Genomic DNA, 8,248 nt, shown 5'->3' with positions numbered 1-8,248 from the left:
GTTGAGAGTATTAATTATTGCGGTTACGAGCCCCATTTAAACCGTTTCTAAAAAAATCTTTTAGCAGCTGCTATAAAAATGCTACTATTAAACGCTTTTAAAAATAACATTTTTTTGTAGTGTGAGTTTGATTTCGATTAATTAAATTGAATTGTATGAACAATTTATATAACTTTTACTATATATAATATGATAATGTTACTCACTGTCACAGTCACATAAAATTATCCTATATTCATATATAATCTTGTTGTTATTGTTTGTGCTTGAATGCATAACGCACCGGGAAAAAATCTTGATGTTGATATATTACATTAATAATATTTAATCATATATTTTAGTCAAAAATAAATTATTATCACTACAAAAAATAATGGTTATTAGGACACATTAAAGTGCTCTAATATGTATCTATTAGGGCACATAATATATTAATTAAGACATCAAACAATGGTGTTACTTAGGTGGCCATTGACATAGGGTTAAGGACATCTTTTTGTGCCATAAAAACTAAACTTTAATGACATATAATTTTGATGGAATAGCCTCTTTAATGACACCTACACCTGTAAGGTGTCCTTAAAAACAAGCTTTTATAACATCTTAATATGATGTAAATTGTTAATAAATATGACAAATATTAGGTGTCATAATAGGTTAACTTTCCTAATGCATTTATTTAATGGAACATGTTTAATAATAAGGCATATTTAACTTGCCCTAAGATATATGATATCCCAACACTTCAATTTACCAAAATAATTTTAATAAATTCACACTATTATATGCCTCAATATATGCTTTACTCAATATAAATTATATTAAATTATCAAAAAAATTATGCCAACTCATAATATTTCAATTACAAATACTTAATCTCCAATCCAATTTCTAAAAATCTCACATATGAGAGCTTACATAAGTATTTTCTTTCAAATAAAAATTTATTTCATAAATAAAAAATTACATGAATTTTTCACCTTAAAAAAGGCAACTTCAAGCTTCATATATGTACATAATCAATCTATACAATAAATATGATCACAAAATATTACATGAAAATTCAAAAAAAATAGCCCTTATCATGAGGGCGATTTCTTTATTCAATAGCAATCAAATCTTCGGATCTCTATTTCCTCGCTTCATTGTCATCCACTTCTGCTTGTGATCAAAATGATAAATTGGAATCTGGAATCTGAAATCATTAAAAACATTTTGACATTAATATATGTATATTTTCATTCCAACAAAATCTTTTAAAATGTTTGTTTACTTCTAAACAAACTAATTCTATAGTAAGACAATATTTCACAATTCTCACTAAGTTTATGAATGCTAAATGGTTACAGCTGAGAAACTATGAAACAAGAATAGCCTATACCTACAACTAGAAGCCTCATTAAGTTCTTCAATATCATTGAATCCAAAAGAAGATGTAGCTCCATCTAATTAGTTAACATATAAATATTATAAAAAGTCAAGAAATGCAATGATTGAATTACTCAAATATAAATATTGAACTTTACCACCTATCTCTGGGCAGCTTACGCACGTCTTCTTTCACCCCTTCGAAACCTTCGACTTGATCATATTCCATGTTTACACATTTATTGGGTTCGCCTTTCAGCTTTGAGCTTACTGCTATCTTTGGCCTTTCATCTCGCTACTATATGCAAAGATGATACATTTGACTTGTTAGAGTTCTGTCTGGAAATGTTCCCTCGACTTGAAAGTTCAGCAGCAACTCCAGCAGCTATGATTTCGTAGCCACCTAAGCAGCGGAGGCCAACACAAGAGATGTTGAATCCACGGTACAGGCCAGCTATGCCATCTGATTGAAGTGTCTTCTTGTATACATCAACCAAGCCATTGAATTGCCGCTCTCCACCCTTCTTTTCTACCTTGGAATCATTAGCCAAACGGGTACGAGCATAATCCAGAGAGTAGACAAACAGAAGGGAAGAAGCACCAGTGGCACCTCCGGAAGCCAAGTTGCATGCAAACTACTTCCAATAGCCATCTCTATCCTTTTTAAAGTTGAACAATCTCTTGAAGTAATCCTTGAAGGCAAAGTTCAATGCCTGCAAGATGAGGTTATGAATAAAATAACTAGCAAAGCTTCAAAGGTACAGGAATATTGATAAGCTTCAATCAGGTAAAACTTTTCAAAAATAATGATAGTAACTCATATCAATAGAAATATTTGGTGGATGGTATTTTAAAATTTAAAAAAAAAGCACACTATGAAGGCTGCAATAAATGAAAGAGAATTTTCTGTCTCAATTATAGAAAAAAACTAACACAAGGAAAGATGCTACTACACAAAAAAGCTGAAGTTAATTTTTCTTTATGCAATTGTTTTATGAAAGGAATGTCTTCTACATCAAGAAATATAAAAAACAAAAACCCTCAATTTGAGAAGCTAGGCAAACCATGTTTTCATGATCAGCAGCAATCCTGTTTGTGCATAGATATACTGCCAGCAGCACATCACCAGGTGACAAAGCAAGCAAACTGTATAGCATAAACAAATAATAATAACAACTGCTTGTGAAAGCAATGAAATCTCATGCGAGAAATAAAATGAAACAATAAAAATTTTCTCAACAGACCTTCTGAACATGTTGCAAAACATAGCAGAAGTTTTTATCTTGCCTTTTTCTTGCTCTACCAATTCAAAAGTGCGAGCCAGGTGGAGATACGGTGCAGGCTCTCTAGTCTTCCAGCATGCTGTAAAAATGTATCGAGTTTTTTTTTTTTTTATTAGTTCATAAAAACAAAGAAAAAGAAGCAATGCTAGAATGTTCTACACACATTTCCTGATTCATGAATAAAAAAAAATGAAAATACAAAGATGTTACAGGGTAACTAATGTGAACGAATTGTGTTAGGGAGCTGTAGAAATCAGATACAATTATATAGAACTTTATAAATCTATGTTGTAAGTTGTAACGAGTCCTCTTTGCAAAAACTAAATATAGTTTAAATGCATAGCCATCAGAGTTCTCCACTTTGAGCTTCCTCGGAATACTTCTCAATGCTTGCTCCTCAACTCCTAAAAGAGAGAAAACCCACACACTAACTCTACAAAGGGAGCTATGGTTATCATATAAAATCCTCAATTTCTATCACAAATAAGGTTATAGTTTGCAGTGATATATATTTCCAAACAAGTGCTCAATTTAACATCTCCAATCACATTTGTGATTAGGAATTAGACATTCTTGGTTGAGAAATAACATAAACAATATTCCAAAAAATATTGAACAAGCAAATGAGAAAGCATCAAAGAATATTAGCATAAATTCCAATCTTCATGCAGTAGAAAGTCAATAACATAAAAAAGTAATCATTACGAACAACCTAAATTAAAATTTTTGCCAACAAGAATCAAGAACACTTTTGACTGCCACTTTAGTTCCAACCTATATATATGAAGTTCATAAGATCTAACATAAATATTTGTAACAACATATGAAAGATAAAAATATGACTATAAAAGTTCATAAGTAATAATTTGCTTACTTGAATAAGAGTACTGTTATTGAAAGAATGTACATCACCATTTTGAGAATATTGAGTAGCTCTTAACGGGGTGGTATTAGTAGCTTGCTGTGAACTTTGCATATCCAACTTCATTTTAGCAATTACCTCACCCTGTTCTTGAACTTGCTTTTCCATTTTTTTCGAAAGCTTCTTTGTAACCTTCTATTAATCGATAAGCACTACGTCGATTTGGGATTTCTCCCCATGCAACATAAGGAGTAACACTAAATACATACATGCGAACTCTTCCGACCTTGTCATTTCCAAGAACTTTTGAGAAAATATCATCTTTTCCAAAATTTTCTGTTTGAGATATTTGACTTCTTATTTTCTTCATTTTTTCTTAAATATAATGAATATTAACTATTTCACATAAATGTTTGTATACTTTATAATTAATTTATGAAGTAGTTTATTATAAGTACTTACCAAAGCTTCACAAGCCTCAATACTATTAGTAATTCCTTCTTTTGTGTAACACCTTTCAAACATTTCAACTCTTGTTGGTGAGTGACCTATGCTTTTCTCCTAAAAAAATACATAAATAATGTAAAAAATAATTAAAAGAAAATAATAATTGACTTCAAAATTTATGTAAAACACATATTGGCACAAATATGCATAGACATAAATTTTACCTGATCTTCACGCACTTGACCGAAACTCCTTTTTCCAGTGATGTGCATCAAACTCTTTTTCGACCTACTTTTTTTATTTCGTTCACTTATACACTAAACACAAATATGAATTAAAAAAAATAGAACATGAATAATACTTTAAAATTTAAAAGTTATAATAATATACCTTTGATTCTTCTGAATTCCAATAGGTTAAAAGATTTTTCCATTGATCTTTGAGTATTCTTTTTGGCACATTACATAGTTATAATTATGTAGACATTTTTGGATCATAATATCTAGATTTAACGTCTGCTTTCCAATTTCTCCATTTCTTCCTAATTGATTGGAGAACCCATACATCACAAGCACGGGGAATCTCAAACTTCTCCTAAAAAATAAAATATTTATTTGTTATATCCAAAAAAATTTGCTATTTTGTGCATGCAACTTAAATCAAACAAAATAAGTATAAATATTATGAAGATAAATACCTTAACAACTTCTAGCATATTTTTTTTAAAGGCTTCGGCATTTTATCCCAACTTCTTATATCAATTGGTGCATGTTTCCTATTTCGAGCAATAGTTCCTAAGAACTCAACAAATAATGATTTATTTTGCCCAATAGGTTGACCATATTTATTAAAATTAACAACAAGTCGTTCTCCACCATGTTGGGTAGCATGATATCCCCAAATACTACACATATAGGTTGGACCTCTTTTTCGTTTTTGCTCCTCATTGCTTCTACCTGCTATGAAAAGATATCTTAAAATTAAAATCTTGTAAGTAAGATAATGCAAATGAAAAATAAGCATATAAAGTTTTGACAATATCTTAAATAAGAGGCATACCTGTAACATAAGTTTCAAGGATATTTGTCGGAACATCTATATTTCAACTTCAGTTTGTTCTCTGCATCATGTATTTCTAACATGTGTTCTGGTGTGTGCTGGCATTTCTTAAAAATCATTTTAATATCTATATAAGTGAGTAGAGTTTAATAGAAGATAAACAATACAATTAATAACTCATGTTGCTCACATAATCTATGGAGAAAATTAAAGTGTAAGAAAATATTTTTTAAAAAAATATAAGGTTCAATACATCAAAACAAAATGCAACGTTTAGATAAACACATATAGGAAACACATAAAATCACAAAATGTTGCATACCAATTAGATTGATATAATGATCTAATGATTTAAGAATAAAAAAGGGTAAAATAAAAAAGGGTTTTACATTATAAAATAAATAGCACACAAATCAATTACTCTAGTAGAATGCCATCAACTTCATCTCTAGTCCACTGAACTTCATCATCACTAAAATATTACTTAGTCAAAGTCTTACTTTGCAAGTAGTCATCAACATCTGTGTTTATGTGAATGTTATCAATATTACTTCTTGGTGATGTTGTAACAACAATATACCATGTAGGATCAATAGGATCTTCCACATAAAAAACTTGTTGAACTACCCTTTTAGCTTCATGCTCTCCATAGTGAGACCTTTTTTATCTTATCATTTTTCTGACTAAAGTATAATGTTCACTGTATATAAACATAAAATTTATAAGAATATAATAATAGTATTTATATTAAAAATAAAAATATGTATTATTGGACTATTTTTTTACCTCACATATGGCTCTATTTCCTCACAATTGAAAAGGACATATCGATGTGCTTTTGTGAGTGTCTCATCATTGAAGATCTTGACCTCTCTCTTTCCAAGTGCCCAGCCATTTGTTGCAAAGATATTAAGCCCTTCATTCAAAACATTCTCATCCAATTAATTTCTTCCAAGTAGATTATGCATTGTTTCCACATGCTTAGCAAAATATAAAGAACAAAACGTTAAACATTCCTCCGCAATATAGCCTTCTACAATTGATCCCTCTGGACGACTTCTATTTCGAACATATGACTTTAACTTCCCCAAAAATCTAAAAAATTTGATTGATAAATGATATTAATTTTTTATTAAAGTTATTTATGATAAAAGAAATAATTATACATGAAATAATTACTAACATCTCAATAGGTTACATCCAACGATAATATACATGACCTCCAATCCTTGCCTCGGTGGCCAAGTGAATTGTCAAATGCACCATGATATCAAAAAAAGCAGGAGGAAATATCTTTTCAAGATGGAAAAGTGTAATTGCGATTTCTTTTTCCAATATAAGAAGCTCAATTGGGAGAAGAACTTTAGAGCACAAACCTTGAAAAAAATGACTTAGACGAATTAAAGGAGAGTGAACTGACTTAGGTAAGACTCGTCTTAAGCATAATGGAAGCAATTGTTTGCACTATTATATGATGATCATGGCTCTTTAATCCAAGTATTTTCAATGGTTTCAGTTGCACTCGTTTTCAAATATTATATGCATATCCATCTGGCACTTTAATATTTTTCAAGACTTTACAGAAAATTTCTTTCTCTTTTTTGTTCATTATAAAGCATGCTGCAGGTAAAAGAGTATGTCCAGATGAAGTACAAGTAGGGTGCAATGTAGGATGTATTCCCATTTTTTCCATGTCTTTACGTCCATTCAAATGATCTTTTGTCTTTCCATCAAGATCCAATAACGTACCCAAAATCTTATCACATACATTCTTTTCAATATGCATAACATCTAAGTTATGGCGCAAAAGATTTTTTTCTCAATACGGAAACTTAAAAAATATGCTAAACTTCTTCCAATTAGAAGGCAAATTAGGATTAGCAGGTGTTTTCTTTCCAAACTTCACATTTATACTTCTTAACATATCAACAATTTTGGATCCGTTAATTGGTGGTTGTATTGTCTCATGTTCTTCACAACTATTAAAATATCGACTATCTTTTCTTTCAGGATGATTGTGATCTAAGAACCTCCGATGTCCTATATAACATCTTTTACGACTGAAATGTAACCACTCAGAACATGTACTCTCTTGACAAGTAGGGCATGCAAACTTCCCTTTTGTACTATAACCTGATAAGTTAGCATAACATGGAAAATCATTTATAGTCCATAATAATGCAGCTCGCATTTGAAAATTCTCCTTAGAACATGTATCATAAGTCTATACACCAATTTCTCATAACTCTTTTAACTCAGCCACAAGCGGTTGTAAATAAACATTAATATCATTTCCAGGTTGAGTTGGCCCAGGAATAAGCAAAGAAAGCATTATGTATTGTGATTTCATACACAGGTTAGGTGGCAAATTATATGACATCAATACAACAGGCCAAGTTATGTGAGTTGAAGTCATTGTCCCAAATGGATTAAATCCATCTGATGCAAAACCTAATCGTACATTTCTAGGATCTGCAGCAAAATTTGTATCTTGGTAGTCTAAGTGCTGCCAAGCTGGAGTGTCAGCCGGATGCCTCATGCAACCATCTTTTATGCGATCTTCTTTATGTCATATCATATATGATGCAGTCTTAGATGACATGAACAATCTCTGCAATCTTGATGTTAATGGGAAGTGCCACATGACTTTTCCTGCAACCTTTTTATTTTTTTTAATTGATATATCTTTTGAAGTGCTATCTTCTGCAACCCATCTTGACTCATTACAAATATCACATTTATTCTTAAATTCATGAGGACCCCAATATAAAATGCAATCATTGCGACATGCATCATATTTTTTATAACAAGCCCAAATCCTGAATATCTTATGTCTCGTAATAAGACTTTGGTACACGAATATCTTCAATTGCTTCCCTTAACAAGTAAAGCAACATATTAAATGATTTCTGAGTCCAATTACCGATGCATTTAAGTCGAAGTATCCTAACAAGAAAATCAAGTTTTGTGAATTTTTTACATCTAGAAAATAATTCTTGTTGTGAGTCACTTATCAACTTATAAAATTTTGCAGCATCCGCATTTGGTTTATTTATTTCTTCATGTTCATCTGCAGTAATACTTTCAAACACAAATGCATCATTTAATAGGCCTTCCATATCATCATTAACATCATCAACATTGAGGGAATATGATCCACTGTCATTTCTAAATGAAGTTTCTCCATAGGGTGTCCAATTGTAATATCCTGGTTTGAATCCTCTCCAAA

At 30.8% G+C, this 8,248-nt stretch overlaps 2 long non-coding RNA genes across 3 annotated transcripts; both read right to left on the bottom strand.

Moving 5' to 3' along the window:
• Positions 1 to 995: 995 nt before the first annotated feature.
• On the bottom strand, positions 996 to 1,664 carry LOC114580845. 2 transcript variants are annotated; one of them, XR_003702442.1, is made up of 3 exons: positions 1,527 to 1,664; positions 1,382 to 1,445; positions 996 to 1,195 (listed from the first exon to the last, which is right to left on the bottom strand). It is a non-coding gene; the product is annotated as an uncharacterized LOC114580845 (long non-coding RNA). The 2 variants fall into 2 exon arrangements; XR_003702441.1 differs by having other exon boundaries at positions 1,530 to 1,664.
• A 1,722-nt stretch (positions 1,665 to 3,386) lies between these two features.
• LOC114580844 lies at positions 3,387 to 5,007 on the bottom strand. The gene is made up of 4 exons (XR_003702440.1): positions 4,351 to 5,007; positions 4,185 to 4,277; positions 3,526 to 4,074; positions 3,387 to 3,425 (listed from the first exon to the last, which is right to left on the bottom strand). It is a non-coding gene; the product is annotated as an uncharacterized LOC114580844 (long non-coding RNA).
• Positions 5,008 to 8,248: the final 3,241 nt, after the last annotated feature.

Source organism: Dendrobium catenatum, unplaced genomic scaffold (assembly GCF_001605985.2).
Source record: "Dendrobium catenatum unplaced genomic scaffold, ASM160598v2 fragScaff_scaffold_1344, whole genome shotgun sequence".
Classification (NCBI taxonomy): Eukaryota; Viridiplantae; Streptophyta; class Magnoliopsida; order Asparagales; family Orchidaceae; genus Dendrobium; species Dendrobium catenatum.
The sequence above is the reverse complement of the archived record's forward strand: the minus strand, read 5'-3'. Positions and strand labels throughout refer to the sequence as shown.